Source organism: Oncorhynchus keta, unplaced genomic scaffold (assembly GCF_023373465.1).
Source record: "Oncorhynchus keta strain PuntledgeMale-10-30-2019 unplaced genomic scaffold, Oket_V2 Un_scaffold_14265_pilon_pilon, whole genome shotgun sequence".
NCBI lineage: Eukaryota > Metazoa > Chordata > Actinopteri > Salmoniformes > Salmonidae > Oncorhynchus > Oncorhynchus keta.
The window spans coordinates 40,001-52,500 of record NW_026290784.1 but is presented as its reverse complement, the minus strand read 5'-3'; the positions used below and the strand labels follow the sequence as shown (position 1 = coordinate 52,500).

Below are 12,500 nucleotides of genomic sequence, written 5' to 3'. Positions count from 1 at the left end.
GGTGGTATGAATAGGAAGTGGAAGATAAATGAACTGATAAGTATTGATGTTAATTCCAGTGTTGTTTGTGGATCTGTGTAATCTGAGGGAAATATGTCTCTCTAATGTGGTCATTAGGAAGTTTTTCCATCTCATTTTGTGAGCACATAGCCTGTCTTCTCTTGAGAGCCATGTCTGCCTACGGCGGCCTTTCTCAATAGCTATGCTCACTGAGTCTGTACATTTCTTCCTTCTCCCTCTCCTTCTCTCCTTCTCTCTCTCCTTATCTCTCTCCCTCTGCCTCTCCTTCTCCCCCTCTCTCTCCCCCTCCCCTTCCCTCTCTCTCTCCCCCTCTCTCTCCTTCTCCCCCCCTCTCTCCCCCTCCCCTTCCCTCTCTCTCTTCCCCTCTCTCTCCTTATCTCTCTCCCTCTCCTTCTCCCCCTCTCACTCCTTCTCCCCCTCTCTCCTTCTCCCCCTCCTTCTATCTCTCCCTCTCTCTCTCCTTCTCTCCCTCTCTCTCTCCCTCTCTCTCTCCCCCTCTCTCTCCTTCTCTCCCTCTCTCTCCCTATCTCTCTCCCTCTCCTTCTCCCCCTCTCTCTCCTTCTCCCCCTCTCTCTCCTTCTCCCCCTCTCTCTCCTTCTCCCCCTCTCTCTCATTCTCCCCCTCCTTCTATCTCTCCCTCTCTCTCTCTCCTTCTCCCTCTCTCTCTCCTTCTCCCCCTCCCTCTCTGTCATTCTCCCCTCCCCCTCTCTCTCCCTCTCCCTCTCTCTCTCTCTCCTTCTCCCTCTCCTTCTCCCCCCTCCCTCTCCTTCTCCCCCCTCCCTCTCCTTCTCCCCCTCTCCTTCTCCCCCTCTCTCTTCCTCTCTCTCATTCTCCCCCTCCTTCTATCTCTCCCTCTCTCTCTCTCCTTCTCCCTCTCTCCCTCTCCTTCTCCCTCTCTCTCTCCTTCTCCCCCTCCATCTCTGTCATTCTCCTTCTCTCCCTCTCTCTCCTTCTCCCTCTCCTTCTCCCCCTCCCCCTCCTTCTCCCTCTCCTTCTCCCCCCCCTCCCCCTCTCTCTCCCTCTCCCCCCTCCCTCTCCCCCTCCCTCTCTCCTTCTCCTTCTCCCCCTCCATCTCTGTCATTCTCCTTCTCCCCCTCCCTCTCCTTCTCCCCCTCCCCTCCTTCTCCCCCTCCCTCTCCTTCTCCCCCTCCCTCTCCTTCTCCCCCTCCCTCTCTCTCTCTCCCTCTCCTTCAGAGGAGAATCTGGGGATAATCTATATGTCTCTTTAATCTATATGTCTCTTTTCTTTGCATCAGGAGAAAGAGTGGGAAGGGGGAGGAAGAGAGAGAGAGGGGAAGGGGGAGGAAGAGGTAGGGGGGATGAAGAGGGGGAGGAAGAGATACGTATAGGGGATTATAATTTAAGGATAGACAGACGGAGAGAGAACAGAACCATTATATACATTTACCTTATTATAACTTGTCATTCATGATGTCATATTCTCTCTGCTTATCATGTTGAAGTCATCAGAACACATGGACTAACCCCAACGATGTCATGATGGAAGTGTGTGTGTGTGTGTGTGTGTGTGTGTGTGTGTGTGTGTGTGTGTGTGTGTGTGTGTGTGTGTGTGTGTGTGTGTGTGTGTGTGTGTGTGTGTGTGTGTGTGTGTGTGTGTGTGTGTGTGTGATAGCTCAGTCATCAGATATTCCTTTAAGGAGGAAAACATCTTTCATGTTTCTCTGAGTTGGCAGTCTGACACACACACAGATATTTGGTCTGTCATATTATACAGTGTCTGGGGAACCCCCACTGGGCCTAAACCAATGGAATTACAGGGAGCGGGGGGAAGGAGAGGGGGAGGAGAGAGAGAGAGGGGGGGAAGGAAGGAGGTAGAGAGAGAGGGGGGATGAAAGGAAGGAAGGAGGTAGAGGGAGAAAGAGAGAGAGGTGGGAAGGAAGGAGGGAGAGAGAGGGGGAGGTTGAGGGAGAGAGAGAGATAGAGGGGGGAGAGAGAGAGGGGGGGAGGAAGGAGGTAGAGAGAGAGGGGGATGAAAGGAAGGAAGGAGGTAGAGGGAGAAAGAGAGAGAGGTGGGAAGGAAGGAGGGAGAGAGAGAGAGGGGGTAGAGGGAGAGAGAGGGGGAAGGAAGGAGGTAGAGAGAGAGAGAGAGAGGTGGGAAGGAAGGAGGTAGAGAGAGAGGGGGATGGAAGGAGGGAGAGATGGAGGGGGGGGGGTCGAGGGAGAGAGAGAGGGGGAAGGAAGGAGGGAGGGAGAGAGGGGGGGTGGAGGGAGAGAGAGAGAGGGGGGAAGGAGGAAACTCCGTAGAGGTAGAGGGAGAGAGACAGACAGTGGAGGAGACTCCGTCTATTGGACAGAGTGGAGGAGACTCCCATCTATTGGACAGAGTGGAGGAGACTCCGTCTATTGGACTAGTGTGGAGGAGACTCCCATCTATTGGACAGAGTGGAGGAGACTCCGTCTATTGGACAGAGTGGAGGAGACTCCCATCTATTGGACAGAGTGGAGGAGACTCCGTCTATTGGACAGTGTGGAGGAGACTCCCATCTATTGGACAGAGTGGAGGAGACTCCGTCTATTGGACAGAGTGGAGGAGACTCCCATCTATTGGACAGAGTGGAGGAGACTCCGTCTATTGGACAGAGTGGAGGAGACTCCGTCTATTGGACTAGTGTGGAGGAGACTCCCATCTATTGGGAGGGAGGGGGGGAGGGAGGGAGGGAGGGAAGTCTTTTGGGTGTGTTTGAGAGAATGTGTGTGAGAAGGAAAGTATGTGAGAGTTGTTTGGGAACCTTGATTCTGTGTGTGATTGAGTGAGTGATTGAGCCAGGGTTAGACAGAAAACTGCCTAGGAGAGAGTCTGTATTACGGTCTGCTACAGTGTGTGTGTGTCTGTGTGTGCTGGGGTCTGTGTATGTGTGCTGGAGTCAGAGTGTGTGTGTGTGTGTGTGCGCGCGCTACAGTGTGTGTGTGTGTGCTACAGTGTGTGAGAGATCGTGACATGCCGGGGCATGGCTTTCGTCAGCATTCAGTCTCAGCTCTGTATGAGTGTGAGCCTGTGTGTGGACCGTGTTAGCGTGTAGTGTGTGTGTGGGGACCGTGTTAGCGTGTAGTGTGTGTGTGGGGACCGTGTTAGCGTGTAGGTATGTAACCAGAGCTCTAGGCGTGTATATGGAGAACATGAGGAAAATGAGCCTGAGGAAAAGACTGTCCTTCAAGAGGGTCTGGCACTTCAACACAGTGAGTCAGACATTACATTTACATTTAAGTCATTTAGCAGACGCTCTTATCCAGAGCGACTTACAAATTGGTGCGTTCACCTTATGAAATCCAGTGGAACAGCCACTTTACAATAGTGCATCTAAATCTTTTAAGGGGGGGGGGTGAGAAGGATTACTTTATCCTATCCTAGGTATTCCTTAAAGAGGTGGGGTTTCAGGTGTCTCCGGAAGGTGGTGATTGACTCCGCTGTCCTGGCGTCGTGAGGGACATAACTATACTATAGAGAGTAGCCAACGCTAACTATACTATAGAGAGAGTAGCCAACGCTAACTATACTATAGAGAGAGTAGCTAACGCTAACTATACTATAGAGTGAGTAGCTAACGCTAACTATACTATAGAGAGAGTAGCTAACGCTAACTATACTATAGAGAGAGTAGCTAACGCTAACTATACTATAGAGAGAGTAGCTAACGCTAACTATACTATAGAGAGTAGCTAACTATACTATAGAGAGTAGCTAACGCTAACTATACTATAGAGAGAGTAGCTAACACTAACTATACTATAGAGAGTAGCTAATGCTAACTATACTATAGAGAGTAGCTGTCGCTAACTATACTATAGAGAGAGTAGCTAACTATACTATAGAGAGTAGCTAACTATACTATAGAGAGTAGCTAACGCTAACTATACTATAGAGAGAGTAGCTAACGCTAACTATACTATAGAGAGAGTAGCTAACGCTAACTATACTATAGAGAGTAGCTAGCGCTAACTATACTATAGAGAGTAGCTAACTATACTATAGAGAGTAGCTAACTATACTATAGAGAGTAGCTAAAGCTAACTATACTATAGAGAGTAGCTAACGCTAACTATACTATAGAGAGTAGCTAACGCTAACTATACTATAGAGAGTAGCTAGCGCTAACTATACTATAGAGAGTAGCTAACTATACTATAGAGAGTAGCTAACTATACTATAGAGAGTAGCTAAAGCTAACTATACTATAGAGAGTAGCTAACGCTAACTATACTATAGAGAGTAGCTAATGCTAACTATACTATAGAGAGTAGCTGTCGCTAACTATACTATAGAGAGTAGCTAACTATACTATAGAGAGTAGCTAACTATACTATAGAGAGTAGCTAAATCTAACTATACTATAGAGAGTAACTAACGCTAACTATACTGTAGAGAAAGTAGCTAACGCTAACTATACTATAGAGAGAAGCTAACGCTAACATATACTATAGAGAGAGGAGCTAACGCTAACTATACTATAGAGGTGCTACCGCTAACTATACTACAGAGAGAGGTGCTACTGCTAACTATACTACAGTGAGAGGTGCTACTGCTAACTTTACTACAGTGAGAGGTGCTACTGCTAACTATACTACAGAGAGGGGTACTACCGCTAACTATACTATAGAGAGAGGTGCTACCGCTAACTATACTATAGAGAGAGGAGCTACCACTAACTATACTATAGAGAGAGGTGCTACCGCTAACTATACTACAGAGAGAGAGAGCTACTAACTATACTACTAACTATACTATAGAGAGAGGTGCTACCGCTAACTATACTACAGAGAGAAGCTACCGCTAACTATACTATACTACAGAGAGAGGTGCTACCGCTAACTATACTATAGAGAGGGGTGCTACCGCTAACTATACTACAGAGAGAGGTGCTACCGCTAACTATACTACAGAGAGAGGAGCTACCGCTAACTATACTACAGAGAGGGGTGTTACCGCTAACTATACTACAGAGAGGGGTGCTACCGCTAACTATACTATAGAGAGAGGTGCTACCGCTAACTATACTACAGAGAGAGAAAGAGGGATGCTACCGCTAACTATACTATAGAGAGAGGTGCTACCGCTAACTATACTACAGAGAGAGAGAGGTGCTACCGCTAACTATACTACAGAGAGGGGTGCTACCGCTAACTATACTACAGAGAGGGGTGCTACCGCTAACTATACTACAGAGAGAGGTGCTACCGCTAACTATACTACAGAGAGAGAGAGAGAGGTGCTACCGCTAACTATACTACAGAGAGAGGGTGCTACCGCTAACTATACTACAGAGAGGGGTGCTACCGCTAACTATACTATAGAGAGAGGTGCTACCGCTAACTATACTACAGAGAGAGGAGCTACCGCTAACTATACTACAGAGAGGTGCTACCGCTAACTATACTACAGAGAGGGGTGCTACCGCTAACTATACTACAGAGAGGGGTGCTACCGCTAACTATACTACAGAGAGGGGTGCTACCGCTAACTATACTACAGAGAGAGGTGCTACCGCTAACTATACTACAGAGAGGAGAGAGAGGAGCTACCGCTAACTATACTATAGAGAGAGGTGCTACCGCTAACTATACTACAGAGAGGGGTGCTACCGCTAACTATACTACAGAGAGGGGTGCTGCTAACTATACTACAGAGAGGTGCTACCGCTAACTATACTACAGAGAGGGGTGCTACCGCTAACTATACTACAGAGAGAGTGCTACCGCTAACTATACTACAGAGAGAGTGCTACTATAGAGAGAGGTGCTACGCTAACTATACTATAGAGAGAGGTGCTACCGCTAACTATACTATAGAGAGGTGCTAGAGCTACCGCTAACTATACTACAGAGAGAGGTGCTACCGCTAACTATACTATAGAGAGAGAGTGCTATACTATAGACTATAACTATACTACAGAGAGAGAGAGAGAGGTGCTACCGCTAACTATACTACAGAGAGGGTGCTACCGCTAACTATACTACAGAGAGGGGTGCTACCGCTAACTATACTACAGAGAGGGGTGCTACCGCTAACTATACTACAGAGAGGGGTGCTACCGCTAACTATACTACAGAGAGGGGTGCTACCGCTAACTATACTACAGAGAGAGGTGCTACCGCTAACTATACTACAGAGAGAGAGAGGTGCTACCGCTAACTATACTACAGAGAGGGGTGCTACCGCTAACTATACTTCAGAGAGAGGAGCTAACTATACTATAGAGAGAGGTGCTACCGCTAACTATACTATAGAGAGAGGAGCTACCGCTAACTATACTACAGAGAGAGGAGCTACCGCTAACTATACTATAGAGAGAGGTGCTACCGCTAACTATACTACAGAGAGAGGTGCTACCGCTAACTATACTACAGAGAGAGGTGCTACCGCTAACTATACTACAGAGAGGGGTGCTACCGCTAACTATACTACAGAGAGAGGAGCTACCGCTAACTATACTACAGAGAGAGGTGCTACCGCTAACTATACTACAGAGAGGGTGCTACCGCTAACTATACTACAGAGAGGGGCTACCGCTACTACAGAGAGGTGCTACCGCTAACTATACGCTAACTATACTACAGAGAGGGCTACCGCTAACTATACTACAGAGAGAGGTGCTGCTACCGAGAGGTGCTAACTATACTACAGAGAGGGGAGCTACCGCTAACTATACTACAGAGAGAGGAGCTACCGCTAACTATACTATAGAGAGAGGGATGCTACCGCTAACTATACTATAGAGAGAGGTGCTACCGCTAACTATACTATAGAGAGACTATAGAGAGCTACCACTAACTATACTATAGAGAGAGGTGCTACCGCTAACTATACTACAGAGAGGGGTGCTATAACTATACTACAGAGAGGGGTGCTACCGCTAACTATACTACAGAGAGGGGTGCTACCGCTAACTATACTACAGAGAGAGGGAGCTAGCTAACTATACTACAGAGAGAGGGTGCTACCGCTAACTATACTAGAGAGAGAGGTGCTACCGCTAACTATACTACAGAGAGGTGCTACCGCTAACTATACTACAGAGAGGGGTGCTACCGCTAACTATACTATAGAGAGGGTGCTACCGCTAACTATACTACAGAGAGGTGCTACCGCTAACTATACTACAGAGAGGGTGCTACCGCTAACTATACTATAGAGAGAGGAGCTATACTACAGAGAGAGGAGCTACCGAGAGTAGCTAACTATACTATAGAGAGGGAGCTACCGCTAACTATACTATAGAGAGAGGTGCTACCGCTAACTATACTATAGAGAGAGGTGCTACCGCTAACTATACTACAGAGAGGGGTGCTACCGCTAACTATACTATAGAGAGGGGTGCTACCGCTAACTATACTACAGAGAGAGAGAGTGCTACCGCTAACTATACTACAGAGAGGGGTGCTACCGCTAACTATACTATAGAGAGGGCTACCGCTGCTAACTATACTATAGAGCTAACTATACTACAGAGAGAGTAGCTAGAGATACTATAGAGAGTGCTACCGCTAACTATACTATAGAGAGAGCTAACTATACTACAGAGAGAGCTAACTATACTATAGAGAGCTAGCTAACTATACTATAGAGAGAGAGGTGCTACCGCTAACTATACTACAGAGAGGGGTGCTACCGCTAACTATACTACAGAGAGGGGTGCTACCGCTAACTATACTACAGAGAGGGGTGCTACCGCTAACTATACTACAGAGAGGGGTGCTACCGCTAACTATACTACAGAGAGAGGTGCTACCGCTAACTATACTACAGAGAGAGAGAGAGGTGCTACCGCTAACTATACTACAGAGAGGGGTGCTACCGCTAACTATACTACAGAGAGGGGTGCTACCGCTAACTATACTACAGAGAGAGGAGCTAACTATACTATACAGAGAGAGTGCTAGCTAACTATACTATAGAGAGAGGGTGCTACCGCTAACTATACTACAGAGAGGGTGCTACCGCTAACTATACTACAGAGAGAGGTGCTACCTACAGAGAGAGGTGCTAACTATACTACAGAGAGGGTGCTACCGCTAACTATACTACAGAGAGAGGGTGCTACCGCTAACTATACTACAGAGAGGGGTGCTACCGCTAACTATACTAGAGAGAGAGAGGAGCTACCGCTAACTATACTACAGAGAGAGGTGCTACCGCTAACTATACTACAGAGAGGGTGCTACCGCTAACTATACTACAGAGAGGGTGCTACCGCTAACTATACTACAGAGAGGGCTAACTATACTACAGAGCTACCGCTAACTATACTACAGAGAGGGGTGCTACCGCTAACTATACTACAGAGAGAGGGTGCTACCGCTAACTATACTACAGAGAGAGGGTGCTACCGCTAACTATACTACAGAGAGAGGAGCTACCGCTAACTATACTACAGAGAGAGGAGCTACCGCTAACTATACTATAGAGAGAGGAGCTACCGCTAACTATACTATAGAGAGAGGTGCTACCGCTAACTATACTACAGAGAGAGGTGCTACCGCTAACTATACTACAGAGAGAGAGAGAGGAGCTACCGCTAACTATACTACAGAGAGGGGTGCTACCGCTAACTATACTACAGAGAGAGGAGCTACCGCTAACTATACTACAGAGAGAGGTGCTACCGCTAACTATACTACAGAGAGGGTGCTACCGCTAACTATACTACAGAGAGGTGCTACCGCTAACTATACTACAGAGAGGGGTGCTACCGCTAACTATACTACAGAGAGGGGTGCTACCGCTAACTATACTACAGAGAGAGGAGCTACCGCTAACTATACTACAGAGAGAGGAGCTACCGCTAACTATACTATAGAGAGAGGAGCTACCGCTAACTATACTATAGAGAGAGGAGCTACCGCTAACTATACTATAGAGAGAGGTGCTACCGCTAACTATACTACAGAGAGAGGAGCTACCGCTAACTATACTATAGAGAGAGGTGCTACCGCTAACTATACTACAGAGAGGGGTGCTACCGCTAACTATACTACAGAGAGGGGTGCTACCGCTAACTATACTACAGAGAGGGGTGCTACCGCTAACTATACTACAGAGAGGGGTGCTACCGCTAACTATACTACAGAGAGAGGTGCTACCGCTAACTATACTACAGAGAGAGAGAGGGATGCTACCGCTAACTATACTACAGAGAGAGGAGAGGTGCTACCGCTAACTATACTACCGCTAACTATACTACAGAGAGAGAGAGGTGCTACCGCTAACTATACTACAGAGAGAGAGAGAGAGGTGCTACCGCTAACTATACTACAGAGAGGGGTGCTACCGCTAACTATACTACAGAGAGGGGTGCTACCGCTAACTATACTACAGAGAGAGGTGCTACCGCTAACTATACTACAGAGAGAGGTTACCGCTACCGCTAACTATACTACAGAGAGAGGTGCTACCGCTAACTATACTACAGAGAGAGAGAGAGGAGGTGCTACCGCTAACTATACTACAGAGAGGGGTGCTACCGCTAACTATACTACAGAGAGGGGTGCTACCGCTAACTATACTACAGAGAGGGGTGCTACCGCTAACTATACTATAGAGAGAGGTGCTACCGCTAACTATACTACAGAGAGAGAGAGAGAGGCTAACTATACTACAGAGAGGGAGAGGGGTGCTACCGCTAACTATACTACAGAGAGAGGTGCTAGCTAACTATACTATAGAGAGAGGTGCTACCGCTAACTATACTACAGAGAGAGGAGTGCTACCGCTAACTATACTACAGAGAGAACTATACTACAGAGAGGGTGCTACCGCTAACTATACTACAGAGAGAGCTACCGCTAACTATACTACAGAGAGAGCTACCGCTAACTATACTACAGAGAGGGTGCTACCGCTAACTATACTACAGAGAGAGAGAGAGAGGTGCTACCGCTAACTATACTACAGAGAGAGGGTGCTACCGCTAACTATACTACAGAGAGAGGAACTATACTACAGAGAGAGGTGCTACCGCTAACTATACTACAGAGAGGCTAACTATACTACAGAGAGGAGTGCTACCGCTAACTATACTACAGAACTATACTACAGAGAGAGAGAGGTGCTACCGCTAACTATACTACAGAGAGGGGTGCTACCGCTAACTATACTACAGAGAGAGGAGCTACCGCTAACTATACTACAGAGAGAGGAGCTACCGCTAACTATACTACAGAGAGAGAGGAGCTACCGCTAACTATACTACAGAGAGAGAGACCGCTAACTATACTACAGAGAGAGAGCTACCGCTAACTATACTACAGAGAGAGAGAGAGTGCTACCGCTAACTATACTACAGAGAGAGAGAGAGGTGCTACCGCTAACTATACTACAGAGAGAGGGTGCTAGAGAGAGGTGCTACCGCTAACTATACTACAGAGAGAGAGAGGAGCTACCGCTAACTATACTACAGAGAGAGAGAGAGAGAGGGGTGCTACCGCTAACTATACTACAGAGAGAGAACTATACTACAGAGAGGGGTGCTACCGCTAACTATACTACAGAGAGAGAGAGAGAGTGCTACCGCTAACTATACTACAGAGAGAGAGCTAGAGAGGTGCTACCGCTAACTATACTACAGAGAGAGAGAGAGAGAGGGTGCTACCGCTAACTATACTACAGAGAGAGGAGCTACCGCTAACTATACTACAGAGAGGGGTGCTACCGCTAACTATACTACAGAGAGAGAGAGAGGGTGCTACCGCTAACTATACTACAGAGAGAGAGAGAGAGCTACCGCTAACTATACTACAGAGAGAGAGAGAGAGGTGCTACCGCTAACTATACTACAGAGAGAGAACTATACTACAGAGAGGGTGCTACCGCTAACTATACTACAGAGAGAGAGAGGTGCTACCGCTAACTATACTACAGAGAGAGAGAGAGAGGTGCTACCGCTAACTATACTACAGAGAGAGAGAGAGAGGTGCTACCGCTAACTATACTACAGAGAGAGAGAGAGAGGTGCTACCGCTAACTATACTACAGAGAGAGAGAGAGAGGAGCTACCGCTAACTATACTACAGAGAGAGAGAACTATACTAGAGAGAGAGAGAGAGAGTGCTACCGCTAACTATACTACAGAGAGAGAGAGTGCTACCGCTAACTATACTACAGAGAGAGAGAGGAGCTACCGCTAACTATACTACAGAGAGTGCTACCGCTAACTATACTACAGAGAGGGTGCTACCGCTAACTATACTACAGAGAGGAGGTGCTACCGCTAACTATACTACAGAGAGAGAGGTGCTACCGCTAACTATACTACAGAGAGAGAGGTGCTACCGCTAACTATACTACAGAGAGAGAGAGAGGAGCTACCGCTAACTATACTACAGAGAGAGAGAGAGAGGTGCTACCGCTAACTATACTACAGAGAGAGAGAGAGGTGCTACCGCTAACTATACTACAGAGAGAGAGAGAGAGGTGCTACCGCTAACTATACTACAGAGAGAGAGAGAGGGTGCTACCGCTAACTATACTACAGAGAGAGGTGCTACCGCTAACTATACTACAGAGAGAGAGAGAGGTGCTACCGCTAACTATACTACAGAGAGACCGAACTATACTACAGAGAGGAGAGAGAGCTACCGCTAACTATACTACAGAGAGAGAGAGAGAGGTGCTACCGCTAACTATACTACAGAGAGAGAGAGAGAGATGCTACCGCTAACTATACTACAGAGAGGGGTGCTACCGCTAACTATACTACAGAGAGAGAGAGAGGTGCTACCGCTAACTATACTACAGAGAGAGAGAGAGAGGTGCTACCGCTAACTATACTACAGAGAGAGGTGCTACCGCTAACTATACTACAGAGAGAGAGAGAGGGATGCTACCGCTAACTATACTACAGAGAGAGAGAGAGAGGTGCTACCGCTAACTATACTACAGAGAGAGAGAGAGAGGTGCTACCGCTAACTATACTACAGAGAGAGGTGCTACCGCTAACTATACTACAGAGAGAGAGAGAGAGGTGCTACCGCTAACTATACTACAGAGAGAGAGAGAGAGGAGCTACCGCTAACTATACTACAGAGAGAGAGAGAGAGGTGCTACCGCTAACTATACTACAGAGAGAGAGAGAGAGGTGCTACCGCTAACTATACTACAGAGAGAGAGAGAGTGCTACCGCTAACTATACTACAGAGAGAGGTGCTACCGCTAACTATACTACAGAGAGAGGAGAGAGGTGCTACCGCTAACTATACTACAGAGAGGGGTGCTACCGCTAACTATACTACAGAGAGGGGTGCTACCGCTAACTATACTACAGAGAGAGAGAGAGGAGCTACCGCTAACTATACTACAGAGAGAGAGAGAGGTGCTACCGCTAACTATACTACAGAGAGAGAGAGAGAGGTGCTACCGCTAACTATACTACAGAGAGAGAGAGAGGTGCTACCGCTAACTATACTACAGAGAGAGAGAGAGGAGGTGCTGCTACCGAGAGGAGGTGCTAACTATACTACAGAGAGAG

General features: G+C 47.3%; 2 long non-coding RNA genes across 2 annotated transcripts in view; both read left to right on the top strand.

Annotated features, from left to right (window-relative positions):
- Positions 1 to 12,500, top strand: part of LOC127927454 (uncharacterized) — a 50,984-nt gene that overhangs the window by 12,129 nt on the left and 26,355 nt on the right. The window lies entirely within an intron of this gene.
- On the top strand, positions 7,768 to 11,870 carry LOC127927456 (uncharacterized). The gene is made up of 3 exons (XR_008127581.1): positions 7,768 to 7,825; positions 8,604 to 8,633; positions 11,809 to 11,870. It is a non-coding gene; the product is annotated as an uncharacterized LOC127927456 (long non-coding RNA).